Source organism: Ambystoma mexicanum, chromosome 3p (assembly GCF_040938575.1).
Source record: "Ambystoma mexicanum isolate Mex_15411 chromosome 3p, UKY_AmexF1_1, whole genome shotgun sequence".
Taxonomy (NCBI): Eukaryota; Metazoa; Chordata; class Amphibia; order Caudata; family Ambystomatidae; genus Ambystoma; species Ambystoma mexicanum.
This window is the reverse complement of record NC_090925.1, coordinates 208026694-208052389: the sequence shown is the minus strand read 5'-3', so window position 1 is coordinate 208052389 and position 25696 is coordinate 208026694.

Here is a 25696-nt window from a genome sequence, read left to right as displayed (position 1 = left end):
TCACAAACCTGTCTGGATGTGACATAGGCTAATATTCACAATTCTGTCTAAATGTGGCAATGGCTGATAGTTGCAGGACTATCTAAATATGGCACTGGCTAGTATTCACAATCCTGTCTAGATGTGACGCAGCCTAATATTCAGAATTATATCTAAATGTAGCACTGGCTAACATTCACAATCCTCTCTAGATGTGACGTGAGGTAATATTCACAATCCTGTCTAAAAGCGATGCAGGCCAATATTTACAATCCTGTCTTGAAGTCATGTGAGCTAATGTTCACACATCTATATTAATGTGGCAGTGACTAACTTTCACAAACTTGTCTAGATGTGACACAGGCTAATATTCGCAAATGTGTCCAAGGGTAGCAATGGCTAATCAAAATGATATCTAAATGTGGCACTTGCTAACATTTACAAACCTGTCTAGAAGGGACGCAAGCCAACATTTATAATCCTGTCTAGATGTGAGGCGAGCTAATATTGACTGTTCTATCGAAATGTGGCATTTACTAACAATCACAATCCTGCCTTGATGTGATGTATGTTAATATTCACAGACCTGTCTAGATGTGACAGAGGCTAATATTCACAATTCTGTCTATATGTGGCAATGGATGATATTCGCAGGCCTATCTAAATATAACACTGGCTAACATTCACAATCTTGTCTAGATGTGACGGAGGCTAATATTCACACGTGTCTAAGTGTGGCAATGGCTAATATTCACAATTCTATCTAAATGTGACGCAGGCTGATAATCACAATTCTATCTAGTTGTTAAGCTGGATAGTATTAATATCCTGGTCTGCCATCTTCTGAGCATATGTAGAGTGGCTGGGCTTCTGGAGTAGAGTGATTGTTCTACTCCCCACCCAGGCCACAACTACCTTGATGGTTGCTGCTGGTTGACGGCTGGCTGCTGCCCCGCTCCCTGCTGACACCTGCAGACACATTTTGGAGCCACCAATGTAGGAGCCGACCTTTGCCTTGGAGCCCTTAGCCGCAGGGGCTGCAACGGGCAGGGGCTGCCCTAAGGCTTCTATCAAATAGGGTCGCTCAGCCAACAATCAACGGTGGGGGGTGAGATGGAGGAGGGAGCGACTGGAGGAGGATTGAGGGAAGGCAGAAAGTGCGGAAGAAACACCAGGCCATGAAGCAGCAGCATGTTAATTAAAAAAAATACTATGGGGCCCAAGTGCACACAAGGAATTACAGCAGTTGTGCAGGGGTTAAAATTAGGACCTTCTCACCTGCAGGTTTGTTTCTGTCGAGTGTTGCTGCTCCAAGCACGGGCTGAGAATATATTTTATGTTATTCAAACAGCGGCTCGCTCAGCCAATTAGCGACCGGGGGTGCGATGGAGGAGGGAGCGAGGGGAGGAGGTTTGAGGGAAAGCAGGAAGTGGGGAAGAAACACCATGAAGCAGCAGCGTGTACATTCAATGAAATACTATGGGGCCCAAGGGCACACAAGGAATTACACAAGTTATCTAGGTGTTAAAATGAGGGGCTTCTCACCTGCAGGTTTGTTCTGTCGAGTGTTCTCGAATAGAAATAATATAAATATGTTTGTTCAAATAGCAAAGTTTTGATGGCTTTGCAAAAGATAAGGTGGGATGATTCTGCTCTGAGGTGGGTTGGCAAGGAGTTCCATTGCATGGCAGCGATGAATGGGAAGCTGGAGCCCCCCAGATCTAGCTAATTTCACTTTGGGCACTGTGAGTAGGTTGGCGTATGGTGAACTGGTAGGTCTAGCGGATGAGGATGAGGATCTATTTATTCTTTGAGCTAAGTATTGAGGGGCTGTGTGGTTGATGCATTTGTGTGTTATGGTGAGTGTTTTGAACAGGACATGTTCTTTAATAGGAGGCCAGTGGGCTCGTTTCCTGGCAGCTGAGATGTGATCCCTTTTGGGGATGCCAATGGCGGCACGGAGAGCGCTATTTTGGATGGTTTGGAGTTTCTCCATTTTATTTACTGACATGCCCACAAAGAGGACATTGCAGTAGTCTATTTGGGATTCAATTATAGCTCTTGCAATGGCGAGGCGATTTTCAGTGGTCAGGAAGGGTCTGGCTGCTTTTTTGAGCTTAGTGTGGTAGGCTGCGGAGGACGCAATGGTGTGACTTGCCTGGACATGGAGAGATTGGGGTCCAAGTAGATTCTGAGGATTTTTACCACATGTGATACTGGGATTTGAATGTTGTCGATGGTGAAGGCCCTGTATTGGTTGTCCAGTTTCCTTAGTTTCTCAGTGGATCCTATCAGTACTAGCTCTGTCTCGTCTCTGTTCAAGCACAGCCCATTCCTTGCCATCCAGGTGTGGATGGTGGAGTAGGCAGAGGTTACGGTTTTGATGTCAGACTCATAGTCGTCAGAATGGGGAGGAGGACTTGTGTGTCGTCCGCGTAGTTAGTGTAGATGATGCAGAGCCAATCCAGGATGTTGAACAGTGGTCTGGTGAAGATGTTGTATAATGTGGTGATCCAGACTGTGGCGTTAGTGGTGAAATGTGCTGACAAGGAGAGGTGGTGGCAGAGGATTTTGTGGTCTATGAGGTGAAACGCTGCTGGTAGGTCCAGGAGGTTTGCCTGAGTCCCTAACATCGTCCATTTGGTTTTTCAAATCTAGTAGGGCATTTCGGTTCCGTGGCCAGGGCGGAAGCCAGACTGACGGAGGCCGAGGAGGCTGTTGGATTCAAGGAACTGTTGGACTTGTAGGTAGGGTGCTTTGTGGAGGATTTTTAGTACGAAAGGGACTGTGGTTATGGATCTGTAGTTGCTGGGGGGTTTAGGGTCAAGTGAGGTTTTTTTAGGAGAGGGGGTACCCATGCTTTGTTGAGGCAGGCTGGGACGGATCCGGCTGCAAAGAAGGCATTTATAAAGGTGGCGAGGAAGGGTGCAAGTGTGCCGGCGCAATCTTTAATGAGGGGGGCTGGGCAAATATCACCTTTGCAGGTGGAAGGTTTGATGTTTTTCATGAGGGCAATGGCGTCCTGTTCTTTGACGTCTTTGAAGGAGAAAAGGGCGCGTCGCCGGTTTTTATGGGGTGTCGGTGTGTGAACAGGCTTGGGTTGGTCCAGTGTGAGCTGGTCGACTTTGATTTTGCTGTGCAGGGTTTCTAGTTTGCTAAGCATAGCTGATTGTATACCGTTACACCAAACTTCATCTTTGGTGTAGCTCTGGGGGGGGGCAGGTTGGTTCTAGTCCTCTGAAGATAGAGAAGATTTCTTTGGCGTTGGATTTGGCGTTTGCTATCCTTGTATTGAAGGATGTGGCTTTGGCTTGGACGATTGCCTTTTTGTATTCCATAGCGAGTTTGTGGAACTCTTGTTTGGCTGAGTCGAGGTGGTTAGCTTGCCAGGTGGATAGTGCGGTCCATTTTTTGGAGCGGAGTTCTAGAAGCTCAGGGGAGAAAGTTTAGTAGGTTTGGCTTTTCGAGCGACTAAAGGGGCAATGGCTTCCACAGCTAGTTTCATAGGGTTGTTGTAGGTTTGCGCTAGTATATAAGGGTTGTTGGAGAAGGGGGGCTGAGGGCTGGGACAAGTAGGTGGGGTAGGAGTCTTTCTTTGGTGAGCTGGCGAGAACTCCTGGCAAGGGCAGGTGGGAGAGGCATAGCGGGTGGATGCTCTTTCTTGGGGGTGGAGATGTCAAATAGGATGACGTGGTGGTCTGTCCAAGGGGATAGTGTATTCACCTTGATGGTAAGTGGGCAGTTGTGGTGTGCTAGCCAGTCTAAGGTGCAGTCTTTGACGTGGGTGGGGTCTGTGATGGAGTGTTTGAAACCTAGTGTTTCGAGTGTGTTGTCAAGTTATGTAGCCGAAGAGTCTTTGGGGTCTGTGAGGCCAAGGTTGAGGTTTCGTAAGAGGATGGCATTTGTGGATTTCTTTAGATTATCAGACAGGATGTGTGTCAAGGTTGCTTGGAAGTTGGCAATGGCTCCGGGTGGCTGGTAGACAATGTGTAGGGTGATAGTGCAGTTCAGCGAAGAGTTAAGTTTGAGGAGTAGGTAGTCGCTGTTGCTTTCGACTGTCCTTTCAGCCTTCCTGATAGGGATGGACTCCTTAGCTATGAGCACAACACTCCCTCCTTTCGAGTACAGGTGGTCTTGTCTGAAAATAGTGTAGCCTGAGGGGAGTGATAGGGTAAGGGCTGGGCCAGAGGCTTCATGGAGCCAGGTTTCAGTAATCATTAGGAGATCGAGGATGTGTGCAGTGATAAGGTTGTGTACGTCTAGGGCATGTGCCGGGAGGGAGCGTGCATTGATGAGAGCGCAGCTGAATGTGGTGTACTGTGTGGGACTGGCATGGGCAGTATGGGGCGAGTCATAAACATGGGGCAGGGTGTGCTGACTACTTTAGGCACCAGATAGGTACTCCCATCATCGGGCATTATAAGGGAGGTGGTGGCTTTGGGCATAGGCAGGGCGCTAGTAACTGCGCGCAGTGATGTTGGTGAGATAGCAGTTATAGGCATTGCCAAGGAGCTAGTAACGTTAAGCATAGGCAGGGTGCCTGCATAGTCAGGCATCAGGGGGGTGCTAACAGCAGCAGGCATAAACATGGAGCCAACATCTGCATGCATGGTCGCACGGGAGCTCACAGTAATGGGCATTGACAGAGAGATAGTAACATTAGGCATGGGCATAAGTACAGTAGGCATAAACACAAAGCCAACATCAGCATGCATGGTCGCAGGGGAGCCAACAGTAATTTGCATCTACAGAGAGCTAGTAACAGTAGTCATAGACAGGGTGACAGAGTAATCATGCATCATGGTGGTGCTCAGAGTAACAAGAGCCAGTGGAGTGCTAACCACTTTAGGCAACAGGAGGGTGTAAACAACCGGTGGCATAGGGGTGACATTGGCTCTGCTAGCCAGGTTTGCGTGGACCGAAATACAAGTGTTGTTGTCAACAGAGAGCATTGTGGATGTTTTGCTGTAGTCAGAGTTTGGAGCCAAGCTCGGGGGGGCTATTGCAGTCATGGGGGTTGGAGGGTGCATACGCTGTGTGGTTGCCATTGTAGCTGACGCCAGCTGCATGATGCTGTTAGAGGCCGTATGGTTGGCCTGTTTAAGGTACGTTGGATTTCCTTCCGGGTGATTCCTGGTGGTGTTGGTATTGTGCACCATGCTTGCCAAGTGGCGTACTGGTAGATGCGCAAGGTAGATGAGAGAGTGGGGTTGTTTTGGGAATTGGTGGGCCTAGGTAAGGATTTGTGGATCATCTGGAGGGTGCACGCACAAAGGCGGGTGACTCTGATAGGGAGTCAGGGATTGGATAAGGCCCCAACTCTATGGGCCGGCGGGAACGCGTCTCAAGTCCCTGCTGATGGGGTGTGACAAAAAGAGCCAGTGCCTTGCAGAGAGACAGGTGGTTTACCTGTGGTGCGAGGGAACCAGAGACAGCCGTGTTGGAAGGTGTAGGCAGCTTCGAGCAGCGCAGAGCAGCTGAGAGTGTAGCAGGCCTTTGCTCACGGCCTTCGTTGCACGGCTTCGCCTGCCAGCCAGGGTGCATTGTTCTTATTGGATGGTGAGCGGGTTTTCTCTTGTTGCTATGGAAGCAGCGTCTTCATGGGCGGCCATCTTTGGAAGGCTTCGGTCCTCCGGGGTGCTGCATGCTTCCATGGTCGAGGTGGTACACGCTTGTGTCCCTGAGGTCTGCTGGGTGTATGAGCCTTGCAGCAGAGCAGCTCAGTGTAGCAGGCCTTTGCACAGAGCCTTCGCTGCACAGTTTTGCCTGCCAGACAGGGTGCAGTGTTCTTATTGGATGGTGAGTGCATGGCCAATCTGGGCCTGCAGCTGTGTTTTCTCTTGTTGCTATGGAGGTGGTAATGCTTGCACAGTTGTATCTTAGAAAAGGCTGAGATTCTATTTGGATCACAGTACTGTTTAGACTGTTCTCTGGTTTTGGGAAAGGCAGGCTTCAGTTTCAGTTGGGGAAATATCTTGTTCACTTTTGGCTTGGGCAATTCTTGCTCTCTCTAACTTAAATTGCAATGTTTAAATACTTGACTTCTCTTTGTTAGCAATTGTTGACTGCTTTAATAAAGATTCAGGGGTCACTCTTCCTCCTAGAATAATAATTAGGCACATGCAACCACTTATTCATGTGCTTTACAAGGTTTTAAGTTCAACAATTGTTTTTCACAGCGTTTGCCCTTTACACGAGTGAAGGAGGGAATACCCGATCACACGTGAGTTCAAGTTTTCCTTTGTTAAAGACTCAATTATCAACTTTGCATCACTTCTGCTCATACGCAAGTGACTATTTAGCTAGATACTGTTGCCGGCAGTGCTCGCGCAAGAAATCAGAACACCTGGTTTCAACTCCCCGGCTTCTGGGTTCCTTTCACTGTGTGCTGCACAACTTCTGGCTTCACTTGGGACTCACGCCTTTCCTCGCTGAAGGTGTCACCGATCCCGCCACTCAATGAAGGATCGCCTCTCGCTCCTAGGACCTACGGCTTCACTGCAACCTCTCACAACAGTCTACAACATGCTTCCTGCTATGTAATCTCTGCAATTTGGCTCACATGGGGAAAGACAGCCTCCCTGCACGCCTTCCACTGCGCAGCGTCTGCACACCAGAGTTTGGGGGAACAAGACCCTCTCAGGACAAGCAGATTAAATCTGCTGTAACAAGGTCCCAGCATCCCTTTGGTTCTCCCACTTCTGCCTGGATTGCTAACATAGTGCCTTCTTTTTTCTACCTCTGCTACTGCTGCATACACTCCAGCCACAGCTCCAGCTCCTTCTAATTGCCTGCGCCTGACAGGGCCTTTTAAGCCTCTCATCTTCCCTCAGGTGTGGGCTATCATGCTTAATTGCATGACTGCTACTGCTACAGCCCTCTTCCTCGTCCCAGTACTTGTGGCATTATGGGACTTGTGATCCCTATGGACAAAGTTAAACATTCTGACTTCTTTGGTTTGGCAAACAGCTATTAAAAGTGTAGGGTTACGGGGAAAGTTAAACAGGGGGGTTTCCCAGTCTTCTTGACCTGTTGTGTGATCCTCCCTCAGAACACTGCCCCCAAGGTCGAGAACAGAAAGCGTCTGACCTTCCCTGGCCACATGAGAAAGGTCCCAGGACAGGTTTCTGGGAGGAATCATTACTGATTCATCACAGTATATTGGAGGTATAAATGGGATTTTGACTAGAATGACAATTTGCCACCAGAAGTGTGGGTATCATAGGGTTTTCTTCAGGTGAAGGGGAGGAGTACTGGGTCTCTTCCAGCGGAGTCACCAACTCCCCCACCCCCGCTAGTCGTATCTTCCCTCATATTACCACCCCCCAGGGTCAGGATCAAGCAGCGGCTGCCGTCCCCTGGCCATGTGGGTGGAGGCCATCACCGGGGAATCAGTGATGACTCTGCAGAATTGATAACAGAATGCAGAGTATTACGCAAAATCCATAAAGGACTTTTCTAACAAAACGGAAGAATTGAGGAGGCTGCTGGGAAAAGGGGAGAAACTTTAAAGGACAGTGTGACGAATCCCAGGGTATTGTTTTTTTTTAATAAAATTTTTATTGTTTTCTTGTTACAAACTCCACAGCACACCCAACAGTGATCATTACAATATTCAACATAATTTGCATTAATGTGTGTATACCACTGCCTTCCCTTACCCCCCCCCCTTAAACTCGAGCTTACTCCTTCGCCTTCTACATGATCCCCTTCAGGGATGCCTATCCTTCCGTACTCTCTGAGGTCTCATGGTCACTTGGATCTATTTGGGTGTGTTCGCTTAGTGTGGCCACTAGCTGTCTCCAAGCCGTTAGTGTTCCCACTTCATCATCCTCCCCCCTGTAGACTGTCTCATACCATATTACGGTTTCTGCTTCTACCCATTTCAGAAGGTCCTGCCACCACACCTCTATCTTGGGTCTTTGACTCGATGCCCACCCCATAGCAATTCTGCGTTTGGCCAAGATATAAGCCAAATCCTTAAGTTTGCCCATGTGCTTCATTTTACGTGGTCTGGAGAATCCTCCCACCATGCACGCCCATACTGATTCCACATCTAGCGTGATACCTTTCTCAGCGAGTCGGTGGGTGACCTCTCCCCAGAATCTGCAGACCTCCGGGCATGCCTAAAACATGTGTATCATCCCCGCATTCACTTCTCCACATTTGGGGCATGTTTGTATTGTGGTGTTCCTAAATCGGGCTATCTTTTGGGGGGTCATGTATACTCTATGGGTCACATATAGCTGGATCTGTTGTAACCTTGCGTTCCTAGACACTTTCTTATGGTACCTTTGTGCTATCTCCCATTGTCCATCCTGCATAGGCCCCCTGCATCTTCCTCCCATTCCCGTCTCAATTGGATCACCTCTTTCTCAACCCTGGACATTACTAGTTCGTATATCCGGGATACCTTGTGCCCTCCTTCCGAGATATTGTATATTGTCTCTATGGCCGAGTCTGGTTCATCTTCTAGTACTGCTTCCGACCAAGTGGCTTTTATTTGCTTTATCAGTCTAATGTAAGTGATGTATTGCCCGAGGTGTATGCCTGTTTCTTCCATTAGAGTTGTGAATTCCAGTGCTTTTCCTTCCCGCCATACATCTCCCACTGTTGCTATGCCCACCAATTCCCAGTGTCTGCGTATCGTCTTCCTTAGTTGTACATCCGCTCCCCTTAGTGCCACTAGCGGCACTTGGGGGGAGCACAGAGTCGGGTTTTTCATGACCCGGCACGCCTTTTGCTATGTCTGCCATCCCAATTCTAACAACCGAGATCTCCCTTTCAGCTCGGACTTGGGTAGCCATATTAGTTCTTTCAGGAAGAAGGGTGTGCATTTTGATCTCAGCAGTCTGGACTTTGCTGTCGTGTTTTCAGTTAGCCACTTGCCACATACTGTAGTTGCCCAGCTAGGTGGTATATTTCAAAGTTGGGTATTCTTATGCCTCCTTTCTCGTACGCATTTTGTAGCTTCCATAGAGCCACTCGGTTTCTAGTGTTGTGCCAGATAAAGCTTTTGCACGTGCTCTGTAGCCTATTAAAGAAGTGTTTGGGCAACATGTATGGGATATTCACAAAAAAGTGCAGCAGCTTGGGCAACACCACCATTTCCAACAATGCTACCCTTCCTATCATGGCTAAGGGGAGTTTGGCCCAAAACATCATGCTGTTCTCAATGTTAGTTACTGCGTTCTCTGTATTATACTTGTGTTCGTCTTCTATATTGTGATAGATATTGATCCCTAAATATCTGAATGTGCTAGTCTCCCAGGGTATTTGTAGGACTGGCAGGTTGTTTTTAGCAATCCCTTTGTATCTCCCTAGGGGGAATATGCTTGACTTTCTAGGGTTAACTGCTATACCGGAGAATGATGCAAATCTCTCCATCACTTCTAGGATGTATTGCAAGTTTTCTTCTGGGTAACTCAGATACAGCAGCATGTCGTCTGCATAAAACGATATTAGATTCGGGCCTTCTCTGGTGTAGACGCCTATCTCTTCATATTGTTGCCTTAAATATATTGCTAGGGGTTCCAGTGCAAGGATATACAGCATGGGTGACCATGGGCAGCCCCGTCTAGTGCCACTACTGAGAAGCCATTCATCTGAGATGATTGCCCCCGTCTTAAGCCTAGCCAGTGGCAAGTTGTACAACATCTTCACCCATCTCAGTCTATGATTGTCGGCTATGCTCCTATGCGGAACATATCCGGTCTGGTCGTGATGTATGAGGTTGTCTATGACTAAGTTAAGTCTATTTGCTAATACCGCTGTTAGTATTTTACTATCCTGATTTAACATGGATAGCGGCCTGTATGATCCGCAATCTGTATTGGACTTCTTTGGATTGAGAAGCGGGATGATTATTGCCTCTCTCAGGGAATTTGGTAGTCTCCCTCTTTCTAAGGCCTCATTCATCATTGCTAGTAGCGGGGGAAGTACCTCTGCCTTGTACGTTTTATAAAACTCAGTGGGGAGCCTGTCCGTCCCCGGGGCCCTACTCGTTGGTAGTTGTCTGACCACTATTTCCAGCTCATCTAGTGTAATGGGGGTGTCCAAATTCTCTCTCTCTGCTGCACTCAGTTTGGGTAGCCGGATGTCCTCCCTCATCTCATTCTCATCTGCCTCTCCAGTGTCTTAGTATAAGTGTTGGTAAAACCTCAGGAAACCTTTGTTCACACCCTCTTGGGTATCTAATGTTTGGCCACTTTCTCCCTTTATCTCCGTTATCGCCTATCTTGGGGTTTCTTGTTCATATAGCCATGCCAGCAGCCTTCCTGGTTTATCCCCCCCTGCGTGTTGCCGTTCTATGTATTTCTTATAGTTTAGGTTACATAGGGCCTCATTACACGTTGTCCGGTAAGGGAATACCGGTACCGTTAAAGAATTACCAGTACCAGTAATTTCCCAAGCCAATCACGACCATGACCCACCGCTATTAGTGGGCACGCGACCCCCATACCGGAAATAGCGCCATGGCGCTAATATCACGCCATCACAAGCCATGCGGACATGGCATTAGCGGCATGGAAAAGACCCCAAACTCCCTTAACGGCATGACGCAAATAACGGCATCTAAAAGCACCCGTTAAGAGACCTGAGCAGTGTTCCCATCTGTCACAGATGGACACAATCAGCACAGGTGGAGGCAATGGAGACACGCAGCACAAAAGAGCACACCACACACCTTCCCACACCAAGATGGTCCCAATACCACCAACATGACATGGGCTTCAGTACATGATTGCAGTGCAGCACCAACAACAACAGGCCGCACTAGAGGTGACCCGTAACAGGTACCCATTCCTCACACCATACAGGCGATGCCAGCTATCCACTGAAGAGGTGGCTCCTAACCCCTGTACAGAACCCACAGAACCAGCAGGAAGAGGACTACAATATTGCACATACCCGTACCCGCGTCGTGATAGAGCCGTCATTCGGCCTTCCAATGACAGTGCGCTGGTGCCTAAGCGGCCTGGGTGAGGCTCTCCTGTACGGCCGTGACAAAGTGGCAAAGACAACCATGGCATGTGTAGAGCATCACAAAATGTGCATTTGATAGAATGTGCCTATGCCACTTGACATTGACATGCAACTACCAGATGAGGATGATGTGGATGGGGCTGAGTATGGGTGAAATGCTCCGGCAGGACATGCAAGAGGCGATGTCAAGGAGGCAAACGATGTGCGTCAGCATCTGAATCAGGAATTCCATCAGGTACAAAGGTGAAATTACATGGATGGAGATGGGCATTGTTGCCCTGGTGCATGTTATGAGGCCCACAAAGGACCCTATCCACAATAAATGACACATACACAATGATGGAGACAACGCCTGGTTTTCAACTTCAGAACAGTGTATTGTGAACATAATGTGATAAAAATGTGCATGACCCCAACTTTCCAAACGCCCCTTCCCCCCTGCCCCCACAACACCCCAAAGAACACCCTCCCTCCTCCCCCCACAACACCCCCAAAAACACCCTCTCCCCTCTCCCCCCCACAACACCCCAAAGAACACCCTCTCCCTCCGTGTGCATTTCACCTATGATGGGGCACACTGTTGTGAGTTGAGCAATAACAGCAGCCGTGCCCCCAGGCTGTGTGGAACTGGTGCTCCTGCTACCTTTGGGCCTCTGCTGATGGAGACTCCTCCCAGTTCCCCTAGAGCTGGTGGCGGTGTCACCTTTCTCACTCATCCTGGCCTTTTTGGCTGCTGGGGGGTACGTGTTGCAGTGCATGTGCCTTCAGTGTCTGTCGGTGATCCTGTTGAGGACAAAAATAGGGTATATCAACTTTAATGGTTCTAGGTGCCTTATGCAGAATGTTCACGTCATGCTGCTCTATGCATTGGGGCCTCTTTATCATTGATTCTAGTAATGGGGATGTCGGGTTGGTCATGCATGGATGGGTCTCTGTTGCACGTGCATATGGTGATGCATGCATGTATGTGTGTGGCTGGATCAATGGCCTGGTCATAGACACATATTTGGGGGACCCCTCACCCTTCACTGTGCATTGTTTGATGTATACACTCACCTCCATCGGATGAAATGGCCACACTATGCTCCATATCTCTGACTCCCTCTATGGATTCGAGTCCAATTGTGGAGGCACATGTCTCCTCCCACTCCTTCAGCTTCAACGGGGAATCTGAGCCAGCTCCTGTGGCCATTGCCAGGTTACGGTTGGCCGTTAGTATGTTCCGCACACGGACCCGGAGGTCGTCCCACCTCTTGCGGCAGTCCTTGATACTGCGGGTGGTAGTGCCCACCGCACTGACTTTGCAGGCAACTTCGGCCCAGATGGCCTTTTTCTTATTGATGGCCTCCCGCCGCATATCATTGGCGAAAACAACTTCAGCATTAGCTGCAAGTGTCCCGGTCAACATGATCAGCTCCTCATTTGAGAATTTTTCTTTGCGCTGACGATCTGAAGATTTTATAAACGCCTTGGGCATCTTTGGGCTTTCCTGGATGATTTCTTGTCAGAGTTCTCCGGAAAGAGGTCCTGGATGCAGAGGATGGCAATGGATTGTGTTTTTAAAGATGGCCGCCGTGCTCTTTCCCGTTCCTGTGCGATGACGCTATTTCCGGTTCCGCTTTTTTACGGTGACCGCTAATAGCGGGGACCGCTATTTGCATGTAGCGTGGGGGCGGAGGTGCTATCAGCACTTTGGTCAAAGCCGGTAAGGGGCATTTTAGGGACTTTTGCGGCATGGCGGTACAGACTTTTATGGCATGGCGCTATGCTCGTGTTCACGAACTCGTAATGGGACGCTATTAGCAGCCTCTTGCAAGGGCGGTTACGCTAATAACGCCATGCCGTAAAATTCCGATTTTTACCGGACAACGTGTAATGAGGCCCATAGTCTCTCCCAGTGTACCCCGCATTCCTGACGTAATTGGCTCATGGTTTCGGCCTGCTCTAATGCAGTGTCTCCTTTGCTCATAATTCTTTCTAGTTCTGTTTCTGTTTTTTGCAACTCCTTTGTTATTTCCCCTTGGAGCCCTCTAGATTTTGAAATTGCTGCCCCTCTAACTACTACCTTGAATGCCTCCCACAGGGTGCTTTCCGATGTTACGCTTCCGGTGTTGTTTTCAAAATATTCTATTATCTCTTCTCTTAGGTCCTCTCTAAATTCAGCATCTTTCACTGCTTCGGCTCTGAGCCGCCATGTTGGGATTTTGGCTCTGGGGGGCTGGTGCTACAATGTTAGGATCAATGGTGAGTGGTCTGATAGGACCCTTGCTTTGTATTCTGCCTTCACTATCTCCCCGGAGAGTTCCAGGTTGGCGAACATGTCTTCTAATTGTGTGTATAGGTTTTTTGGGGCTGAATAGTGTGAGTAGTGTCTGTCGTGTGGATGGCACGACCTCCACACATCTTCTAGCCGAAAGTCTCCCACCAGGGACTTCAGGGTCCAAGCGGCTGGGGTAGGTTTATTCAATTTATCGTCTGATCTCAGGCTAACTCACATTTAGTCCTGCCCCAGCTAGTTTGGTGCAAGGACACAGCAGGGGGTTGCCACACTAATGGCAATCTACCTAATCTATCTAATGGGGTACGGGTTGGATTCTCTGCATCTCCCGCATCAATGCTTGTGTATGCTCTGCCCACCTTATATATTGCCCTTGTTCTAGCTACCATAAGCAGATCTATATTCCAGTCCCAGTGTCATTGTATATACAGCACCTCAATCTTGTTGGTCGCCACCTCGCTTGCCATTTCCGCCTTCTTGGTGGTCGTTCGTTTCCAGCGGGCCATTCTGTGCATCCAACCATTCCATAGCTTCTTCCGGGGTTTCGAAAAACAAGGCCCTGTTTTTGTGAAATATTTTCAGTTTCGCCGGATACATCAACATATATTTGTAGTTTGCCTTGTGTAGTCTTCTCTTAACCACTCCAAAGTTCAATCAGCATCTTTGTACCTGAAGTGTGTAGTCTGGGTATGGTGTTATTGCTGCTGACGCCCTCCGGATTGTGCCTCCCTTTCGGAAGTGTTCCAGGATCTTCTCCCGGTCTCGATAGTTTAGTATTTTGGTGATGATCGGCCTCGGGGGGGCTCCCGGAGCCGGTTTCCGCATCAATGCCCGATGGGCTCTCTCCACCGTGAACCCTTGGGTAAGTGCCCCTCCTTCTATTTCTTGCAGCAGCATAGTTTCGATGTAGTCTGTGGGGTTTGGTCCCTCTTCGCCTTCCGGGAGCCCTATTTTGCGTATATTGTTTCTCCGGGATTGTCCTTCGGCTTCCTCAGCCCTATACTCCAGGTTACTCACTTGCTGGTGCAATATGTGGATCTCAGAAGTGTTAGTCTTGCAAGTGGTAGTATTTGATTGTACTTCTTTCTCTAGAGCGCCTGTGCATTCTGCTATCACTCTCACATCTTGTCGCAGTAGGGTCACATCCGCTTGCACTGCGTTGATCTTGTGTTCGAGCGACGTTTTGAGACTTGTCATTGCTGCTTCCAGTTTGGTTTTCCAAAGGACCTTCAGGTCTGGTATTGCTTCCAAGATCTGTTGTTCGCTGCTTGATGATGTTGTTTCCGCTTGTGAGTTACTCTCTTTGCTCTTGGCTTTATCCATTTGTATTGGTGTTCTGGTATATTCTTCCATAGTGGGCTGTTTTCCTTTCGTTTTGGGTGCTTTGGCTGCCATCCCGTGTCACTTGGTATGCTTGCCTGCGGCCTCGGGGGTTCCTGCGTCTTTTTCTCAAACTTGTGTTGGCTCAGTGACGCTTAGCTTCTGCCTGGGACACTTGACTGTGCCACTGTGGGCTATGGTGCCTCACCAATTGCTGGTGGCTTTACGGAGTGCGTCAGCACAGTGTGCCCCAGTGACTTGTCCACTTTTCTCCCCCTTTACCCTTCAGTTATGGTGACTGTCTATGTATTGCTTCTGGGCCTGACTCCTGGCCCTTATCCCATCTTGCCCTCCCAAGGGTATAGTGCTTTGCCAGCACCAGTAGTTCCCCTCCTCTGCGCTGGCTCCTGGGTGTAAGGGCCTCTCCGTTGTTTCCGCCCACCGAGTATAGGCACTGGCATTGTGTGTTGTGGGGGGGGGGCTCATCTTGTGTGGCAGCCTCTGCTTCTCCTCCCTGGGTGTTTGGTGTGTCACCTAGCTCTGCTTTCGTCGACCTTCGCTTGAGCTGCACGGTATGGAGGGCAACAGGCTGTTTATTGGTGCATGCAGGAAACGTTTCCAGCGGGGGCCCTCACAGGAGCTGATAAACTTTGCTGTAGTGTGGGGCCATTGGTGTCAATCCGTGCGCTCTCAGCCTTGGTCTAATAGGCTCTTCTGAGGCGGTTGCCTCCCACGACGGGTGTGTGCCTCATTGACTCATGGGTCCAAACCCTTCGCTGTCTGTGGTGCGGGTCCTTCGCACGTATCACCCGCTGCCGCTCCCAACGATTTGTGGGTGGGCGCTCAGTTAGATTTCTCAGTTTCCTCTGTTGCCTGTTTTGTTCATCTCATCTCCCGGCCTCAATTTTGCACAGGCACTCTCATTCGGCGGACAATCTGTTATTTGGTGCGTTCATGGGAGACCTCATGAGTGTTATTTATGTTGTTCCGTATGTCATTGCCGTGTGTGCCGGCGGCGGTCCTAAGCATACAGCGGTCGCTGCTCTTTGCGGCATTGCCTCACCAACGGCAGGGGGAGGGGATGCAGCAACGGGTCCGTCAGATCCCTTTTCATCCGACAGTTCGCCCGCTGGCTTGCGGGTCTGTGATGCGCGTTCTTTCGGGTGACTCAGGCCGCATCTATATCCAGCGTTTTATGTGCATCGCTGTTCATCCAGTGTCGGCAGCTGACCCGCACTCATCAGCTTTCCTTGACTGACGGCACTGTCTTTTCCATTCCGTTTCATCTGATGTGCTGTGCTGCACAGGCTACAATGTATCCCGGTCCTTTGTTTTCCTGGGTGGCCATTTTGGGTGGGAAGCCATGAACGTTTTGTTTATCTTGATGTGCGGATAGTCGGATTCAGACCTGGCATAGCGCATTGTGGGCCACAAAATCTTATGTGGCTGATCCTTCTTTTTCGAGGATAATTGCGTACAATCTGCTGGCGGGCAGTCTCAGGATTCAGTCAGATCTGCAGGAGCTCCAGGTCCTTCCAGCCTCTTACATGGCTACTTAGCCACGCCCACTCCCAGGGTATTGTTACTGCTTCCATGGGGGGAGTCCCTTCCCATGAGGCCAGGGAAGTGAGGCTGCTACTCGATAGTCACCCTGGGGGTGGTACTCAGTGGGTGGATCTCATGGAGAGAGAGAAGCCCTCCATGGGACCACTGATGATAGCCTTGGGAGAACGCAGTATTCACCTTCATTTCTGTCCCCTCTTTCCCCGCTCACTTCCCTGCGGTCTTTCATACCTCTATGTACCTCTGTAGATTAGAGGATTTAATGCACACCAATCCTACTGAGATGACGAAGAATGAGGCTTACCTAGGTGGAGTACATACAATCACTGGGACTAAAAACATCAACCAGAGAAGCAAAAGCGCACCTTGGAACCGCCATTTGACTGCTTCCCCAATATGGTCCCCAGCTATCCCGCAAAATGCCCCCTTGATCTACTTCAAATCCATCTCTGAAATCGAGATCACCAATATCATCGAAGGCCTTAGACCCTCCTGCTGCCAGAGCGACATCTGCTATACAGCAGTCATTAAGGACTGTGCAGAACCACTTGCACCATTCATTGCCTCCCTCATCAAGTCCTCCTTCACTTCTTGCTCTACACCCTCTAGCCTCAAGAACACCTGGGTACTTCCTCTACTAAAACAATCCACTCTGGATCCTAATATCCCTACTAACTACCGCCCCATCACTACTGCCCCCTTCCTGTTGAAAATCCTGGATAGCATGGTCTACCTGCAGATACAGAGCTTCCTGGAAACCCACAATCTGCTGGTCCTGCACCATTCCGGCTTCCATCCAGTGTGAGGTGTCAGTAATGCGAGGCGGACAACTGCTTTCTGTGAGCAACCAGAATGTGTCTCACTGACTAGTCCCAGAGGATCTGTCATACAGGTGACCAGGACACGGCCATCACTTTTGGATGCAGTTCTTGGGAGTGGTCCAGTGCAGGTGGATCACCTGGGTAAGGGGTCTTCTGGGAGTGATGTTAAGATGGATTTCTGAACTCTGACCTGGTGGGCAGAGGTTCAGAAGGCCAGCCTAGTTTCTTGGAACAGGGTAACCTTCTAGACAGGCCAGACCAATCAAGGTAGCATTGGCGGCGGTCAATACTAGGTCTCAGGAGGGGTGAGGGTGACTGAAAGTCCTCAATGAGCACACAGAGTACAAAATACATGTACGGGGAGACCACCAGTGGGCGCGAGAGAAAATGGGCTGCCTAGCGTTTAGCTCCTGCACCCTCCAGCAGACAAGCAATGATATAGAGAGTGCCCAGCCTGGGGGAAGCCTAAAACGAGTGGGCGATAACGAGCGAACTGGAGGGGAAAGAAAAGACTGAAAGCTGGAGCGAAACTTGCAGTCCCTACTGGCGTCTGGAAGCAGAGACAGTGACCCGGCCCCTCCACAGCGCAGAACATGTGGAAACAGGTGCCCGGAGGCAGAGTGGCATGCAGGGCAGCAAATGGAGGTGGAGGATGACAGAGAGGCAAAGGAGGCAGCAAGAGCGCACCTCGCACCCAGCACCCAGTGCAGCTGAGTAACTGTGCAGCAGGAAGAGGGAGCTGGCGCCAGACAACACCGTAGCGCGAAACGAAGGGTGGACAAAAGAGGAGGAGCCGTGCTGAGGGAACTGAAGCAGCACGGGATTGGCTGAAAGCAACAAGGTGAGCAGTGGAGGAGGGGGTCCTGTTGAGGAAAGAGGAGCCCCTAAGCCAAAGAGAGCGGCACCCGCCCCCACACCTTCCATCCAAGCCCAGAGGCGGACAGGGTGGAGCAGGGGAAGAGGCCAGGTTGGGAGAAGAATCTGAGGTGGAGGAGGAAAGTAGGAGGGACCGGCCATACACGGAGACAGAGAGACGGCTAGAGCAACAAACCAGCCAGGGCTCCGGAATAAGGGTATAGGAACGGTGTCTTGCCTACATGAAACTGTGAAGGGAGGTGCAGACAGGACCCAAGGCCGAGGCACAGTGACTAATCTGTGCACTCCTGAGCCCGTTGGAGACCTCTACCACCAAAAAACAGTTACCAACTTGCGGAAGAGGCTGTGGGGGTAAATGGAACCTGGTGAGCTGACTAAAGGGGAGAAGCCCCACAAGATGGTGAAAGAAGGAATCAGCCACACGGCAGGCCCCCCGCACCCAAGCCCTCCCCTCCAAAAGTAGAAGCACAGCGGTCAGCAGAGGACCGGCGCTTAGGCTCCCTGAGGACACCTAACTGAATCCAAGCAGTGGGGTGGGGGGAGGAGAGGCCTGGCATTGCCACCATGCTTGCAGGCATTTGCTAGGTACTGTGGGCCACACAGAGGCTGCCCGCACCTCAGCCATCAGCGATCTCGGAGTCAGATACCACTGTGGGGGCCTGAGTAATATACACCGCACGCTACCCCCCGGTGCCCAAAGCAGCGGCAGTAATCACTGGATCCATCGAGCACAGGCCCCCCGGCCATAACCTGCATCTGCTCCCAACTCTGACCCGGACAAACTGGGAGCCCAGCATTATAAAAGGTTTGTGTCAAGGACGGAAGACCTGCGCCCCAATCAGCAAAGTTACTAGCAAAACCAGCCAAAAATTGCAACCAGAGCTGTGCAGAGGACTTGCTCCAGTGGGCGAGAAAGGAAACAAACAGTGTGAGGAGGAGCCATAGCACAGCAGACGGGCAGAGAAGGCAACACACCTCCCTCCTGAACATACAACACAGGGCACTCTTTGGTGAAGAAATAAGACGGACGGAAGAACCCCGGCAAACGAGATATAGGGGGGTGCAGAGGATATAAAGGACAGGGAGCGAGAACGTATGAGAAGCGGAGTCAAAAGGACTGCAAGGTTGCACATCAGTACGAGGAAGCTACAGGGCACAGCCGCACGAGAAACCAGACAAGAGGTGGAAGTGCGATACGACGAAATCTAAGTAAGGAAAGGCAGACAGAAAGAAAGGAAAACACTGCAGGAGAAAGTCCGGAAGGAAGGGGAGGCAGATGAGCATGATGGCGCAGTAGCCGGAGAAGCAAGGAGGTCTCTCTCAGGGGCCGCAGGAGGGGAGAGTGCTGACACAAGTGGACATGTCCCTCTTCTCCACAAAAGAGGACTCTGTACATATCCTGGCAGAAATCAAACCCCTCAGGGAAAACTTGCAGGCTTCACTGGCAGATCTGATGAGCAGGATGGGTAAAGTCGAGAGCAAAGTAGAGGGGCTGGAACACAATCTGCTGTTACGCTCACCTAGTATCCACGGGGACGGCACTCAGCCCTGGCTGGAAAACTCACAGTCTCGAAACGCTCTCCCTTGGTCCCTTGGTAATGTTTCCAATGATGATTGGGCCTGCAATACAGGAGAACTGGAATCAAGACTTAACTGTCTCTTGTAGGTTGACTCCTGCCTCCCTCAAAACCTTTCCTTAGACCTTCTCCTCACCTTAATTCTTTGTGCGGTGCGCTCTCCGTCCTGCTTCTCGGTGCGGGGCGAGTAGCTGGTGCGGGCGTGCTGCGACCTAGTTGCTTCACTGGTGCAGGCCCTGTTGGAGTCCAGACCTGCTGTGACTGCGACTCTGATAAGATAGGTTTTGCTGCCTGACAGTCTTGATATTCTGCTCTTTCTTTCTTGTCCATCTTTGTTTGTTACCAATGTCCCTGCTTCTTTCCTATAGGTGTGGTAATTGGAGATGAGCACGAGCCAGTAAGTGAATGCGCGGTGCGTGGCGCTATTCCGTAAGTAAACGCGCAGTGCGCGGTGCTATCTTGTCTTTTCTTTTGCTAACCTTTGTCTTTCCCTTTTCTTGTAGGCTGCTATGATGTTCCGGAATGGATGCTGACCGAGGGATGACGGAACCAGGAAAGAGTCTTGTGGTTTTCGTTATTCTTGAATAGGAGTGAGTTAGCGCTCACTAATGCTATCTCGCTCTCTTCTTCCCAGGTTGCAGTGTTCCGGAGAAGGATGTGGCACCAAGATGCTGGTGTTCTCTGAATTGAATATACTCAAGTGGGTGGAACTGCAGCTTGCAATGGATTGATAGGCCCGACCACACCCAAAACACTCGGAACTGAGCTATGTGGGTGCCTCCATGTTGAATAAAAGTCTATAAAAAGCCCAAACCCTAATGTTATCTTCACATTAATTATGAGCAGCACCAGGACAGACTCCAAGGGAGTCTTTGATGAGATGTCACGGCCTTTGAGGCCACAGTGTAAGGCGGTAAGCTGGCTCCAGTTGGGAGGCTGACTTGCCTATGAGGGTTAGGGGTAGGGATCATGACATCCGCTTATGCAAACCTGGTTGAAATGCAGCTCGACGCCAGGATGACCGAACTGGAACTCTGTGAAGAGGAAGTGATGTTAAAAATCGATGACTTGGAAAATAGAGAGAGAAGAAACAATATACAGATAATAGGCCTGAGGGAAATGGCAAGAGAGACTCCAAGACAAGTATAGGGTGCAGGCCCTAATGCACCATCTCTTCGAAGCGGAGGGCGGAAAGGTGGTGCAACTTGAAAGAGCACACAAAGGAGGGAACCATATGGAAGTGGACCTCGATCTGTAGTGGTGAAATTCCTGAGCTATAAAGACAAAACAGGGGTGTTAAACAGAGCGAAACAATGCAGGGAATTAAATTTTGAAGACACCAAGGTAACAATATACCAAGACCTGTCTAATCTCACTCTCTCCAGGCGCAGGGACTGCAGACCCTTAAAAAAAATTGCTTCAAGAAAAAGGCATTCGATATAGGTGGGGATACCCGTTTTTGCTTTAATTCGAGGTGGAGGCGGTGGAGTATCGCATAACCTCAGCGGACGAAGCAGAACACGCCCTATGCCACCTCACTGCAGATACGGTGGCTGAAATGAAGGAACCTGAAGGCCCCTCTACAAGCAGGGAGAATTCACGCTCAAACCTGGGCCCACAGAGAAGAAAAAGAGGGCAAACAGGAAGAAAATATATGCGCCTAAACGGGCCATCGCCCCATAAGAAGCCCACGTCACTGACGAAGCCGCAAGATTGCAATCCTCGAGATGAGACTGGATGACGGCGGAAGGAACAAGGCGACCCCAGGTAGGGGGTGACATAGAGGTATGAAGACTGTCATGCTGGAGGAAGGGAAATAACTCTTGGCCAAGGTGGCCTTCTGTGCAACAGAGGGCGTCTCAAAAAATTGGTATGGAACAGAATAGGTCAGAGTTACAACTAGTCAAAGTTATGTTATAGTTTAGGGGTAGGGATAAAGGCCTCAGGGATGCGTGTCTCAGTCAAGGGAACCATAAACTCCATGTCAAAGACGGAAGGATCAAGCGAGAGTCAGCACTCATAATGGGAAGGGGAAGGTGGGCAAGAGGGGACATACATGATGGGAAAAGATGACGCCGGAAGGTGTCTGGTCGTGAGCACATTAAATGTGAAGGGCCTAAATTCCCCAACGAAAAAGTCTCTAGTGGTGAGGGAATTTAGACAAGCATCCGTAGATGTTCTTTTCTTACAGGAAATGAGACAGGTGAAGGGAGAAGAGCGAGCACTGAGAGGGATGGGGATAGGACAGGTCTATTGGGCCTCTGGATCAACCAAGAAGGGAGGAGTGGGAATGCTCTTACAAAAACACGGCACATTGTGGGACTGTGTAGTAACTCAATCAATGGAAGGCCGATTACTAATACTGCAGGGAACCCTGGGGGGGCACGAATAGTACTAACAACAGTATGCACACCTAACCAGGGGAAAATAACAAAGTTACTCACCGTAGTGACTACCTTACTCCTAGTCCATAGTCCCCTTTCCTCCATACTATTGGGGACATTCCGTCCTGTGGGACGGGACCAGAGCACTTTTTGTAAAAAAGCATCAAATTGAAAAAAGTGTCCTTCTTCTCATTTTACGCAGGTTACCGCACGCAGCCGTAACCCTGCCCTCCTTAGCTCTGCCCCGCCCCACGCATCGCCCTTCAGTCCTTTTCTATTGCCAGGTCTGAGACCATTTAAGCAATAATAGAGAATACTTATTAGAGGGGATGGAAAAGGGACTATGGACTAGGAATAAGGTAGTCACTACGGTGAGTCATTTTGTTATACTCCTACGTCCCGTCCCCTTTCCTCCATACTTTTGGGAGATTACCAAGCACTCCTCACAGGAAAACGGGTAGAGGGAACTCCTTTACTGAAAGAGGTTTTTAAGAACCGCTTGCCCGAACTGAGCATCGGCTCTGGAGCTCAGGTCTAAGCAGTAATGCTTACAAAAAGCTGATGTGGAAGCCCACATAGCGGCTCTGGCAATGGTTTCCCAGGGAACATATTTCTGGAAGGCACCGGCAGCCGCCTTGCCCTGCACAAGATGGGCATGAATTCCCTTTGGAGGCTGAAGGTCCTGAACAGTATACGCCTCCGAAATACAGGAAGCAATCCATCGGGAGATAGTTGCTTTCGAGGCTGGCTTTTCTTTCGGGTCCGAAGGTCACAAAGAGCTGGGAAGAGCTCCTCAGTTTAGATATTCTGTCCAAATAAAACTTTAGGGCTCGTTTGACATCCAAATTATGCAATACCTTCTCGGCATCTGAGACTGGGTCTGGAAAGAAAACGGGTAAGGAAATAGACTGGTTCAGATGAAAATCGGATACCACCTTTTGAAGGAAAGAAGGATTGGTCCGGAGAACAGCCTTATCCTTGTGAAAGGTGAGTAATGGATGTGCTACAGACAAGGCCTGAAGCTCGCTTACACACCTTGCCGAAGTCACCGCAATCAGAAAAGCCATTTTCCACGAAAGGAACTTCAAGTCCACCGTAGCCATGGGCTCAAAAGGTTTATGGCATAAGGCAGTGAGGACCACATTCAGTTCCCACTTTTGATGCGGGTTGCGCACAGGTGGATAAAGATGCAATATACCTGCAAAGTGTCTTTTAATGACAGGGTTTGTCAATGAAAAAGAGCAAGAGTCCGTGGACAGGTAAGCAGCAATAGCCGACAAATAAGTCCGACCAGACAAGACATGTATGCCTGAAGTTGCCAGATAAGAAACGGATGACAGGACAGTGTCGATGGCAGCTTCTCTGGGGTCCAGCTGCTTTGCTAAACACCAGTGACAGAAACTGAGCCATTTGCTCCTATACTGAGACCACGTCAAATGTTTTCTAGCCACATGGATAATATGCATATTATCTGCAGACAAGTTGAAACTTTCTAAAGATTTGCACTCAGGCACCAGGCCGCCAAGCTGAATGATTGTGGGGAGGGGTGCCACATCTGCTGATTGCTGTGGTGAAGCAGGTCGGGAATTAGCGGAAGCCTGATCGGTGAGCAGACTGACAGATGCTGAAGCTCCTTCCTCTCCGAAAACCAGAATCTGGCTGGCCACCACTGGGTTATGAACAGAAGAGTGCAATTTGTCGTGTTCCTGAACTTGCATAGTGCCCGGTGAATCAGAGGGAGAGGGGGGAAGGCCTAGGCCCACAGGTTGTGCCACGGAATCTCGCGAGCATCCCCCAGGGAAGAAGCTCCGAGCCCGTTCCTGGAAGCCTAAAGAGGAAGTTTCCTATTTGATGACGTTGCAAAGAGGTCCACTTCTGGAGTGCCCCAATGGCAAAAAAGGTCAGAGAGGATCTCCGTGTTCAGCTCCCACTCGTAGCTGATCACTGCTCGCCGGCTGAGAGAGTCTGAAGTCACATTCAGCTGGCCCGGAATGTGCATAGCCAGCAGCCAAACACTGTGCTGAATGGCCCATTGCCAAATCTGAATGGCTAGATCTACAAGGGGAGGTGACCTGGTACCCCCCTGCTTGTTGATGTAAAACATGGATACCGCATTGTCTGTGCCATGAACTCCGAAGAGCCATCTGCGTGAGTCGTATTTTGAGACGAGCAAGGGGAAGAGCAAGCACGCACAAGGCCATGAGGCCTAGAAGCCTCTGGAACCACCAGGCCGACATGCTCTCTGATTGAATGAAAACTTGACATGTAGTTAACAGATCCGCCATGCTGTCCACAGTCAGGTACACTCTGCAGTCGATCGTGTTCCAACGGAAACCCAGGAAAATCAGGTCCCGAGAGATCGTCACGGAGGATTTCCGCCAGTTCAAAAACAGCCCAAGCGCGAACAGGAGCTGAAGGAGAGACTGAAGATTGCTTGAGGCTTTCACTGGACAGGGGCTGCGCAAAAGCCAGTCGTCCAAATATGGATACACATGAATACCCTGTAGCTGTAGAAAATCTGCAATGACCGACATTTTCGTGAAGGCACGCAGCACTGAGCTGAGACCAAAAGGAAGCACTCTGAATTGGAAGTGCTCCTCTCCCAGAGAGAACCGCAGATATTTCAGATTCGGGCTCCAGATCAGGATATGCATATATGCATCCTGAAGGGCCACAGCACTGAGCCAGTCGCCCTTCTAAAAAGAGGACTTTATTTGTCAGGGCATGATCATCTTGAATTTCTCTTGGGGAAGAGAAAGGTTGAACTGGGAAAGGTCTAGAATGGTGCGCAGGCCAGCCTGGTTGGGTCTGGGCACCGTAAACAGACGAGTAGAAACCCTACCCTCGTTCCACCGCCTTGAGGTCTAGAAGCTTCTGGACCTCGACTCTGAGGGAGGTCGTCCCCGACTGCTGACAGGAAGGATTGAAGGGTGGGTTAGGGGGGAGGGGAAAGTGGAAGCCTGCCTGAGCGATGGACAGAATCCACCGGTCTTCGGTGATGGTTTGCCATGCCTCCAGATGAGTCTTGTGCAAGTGCCAAAAAATATAATTTTGCAGACTTTTCGGCGGAGAGACTACCTGTCCCTGAAGAGGAGGCTGAAGACCGCGAGAAAAACCGACCTTGTTGCTGTTTCCGACGGGAATTACCCCTCGGCGGATCAGTCCTACGAGAACTGCGGTCCTGGAACCCTCTGAAGGCAGAGGAGGACTGAGACTATGATCAAGATGTCTGAGCGTTAACTGGGTGTCACGATCCATGCCCCTGACCCTTCAGGTATAACAGCCCCCTGGCAGCAGTGGGGCTAAAGCCCTTCACACTGGTCCCAAGGGCCTTAAAACTCCATCAGAAACATACATGGAGTCAGTCCTGGCGCCTTTGGCGCCAGGCTCATTATCAGGAATAAAGCAATACCAGTTTTGGACCTTAATCCAACATGGAGGCCTATTACACAGCTCAGTTCTTTAGAACCAAGCCATGCAGTCTAGTGTTTTGGGTGTGGCTGGGCCTGGAACTGCTTTACTTGAGCTATTTAAACCACACCCAAACAGCAGAACACGCTTCGCGTTATTCTGCACTCCTGCAGCGTAACGCTCACCGTGTCCAGCTCCTGCTCATCTGCTTCTCCGGCAGCCCAATCCTGAATCCCTAGAGCTGCATTCCATTAATAACCTGGAAGAACAAGAACAGCATTAGCGAGCAAGAAAACTTACCTGTGAAGTAACCGGTCTTGAATCCATCCTACGTTTCGCTTACCTCGCCCATCTCCAGAGTTCGCCACAACCTGCAAAGGTAAAGAAACAAGGACAGCATTAATAACAATTCTTACCTGGGCAAGCAGCGAGTCCTGGCAGCACCCTGCGCTTCTCTTACCTCGCCCATATCCAGGTTTCACCGCAACCTGCAAGGGAGAA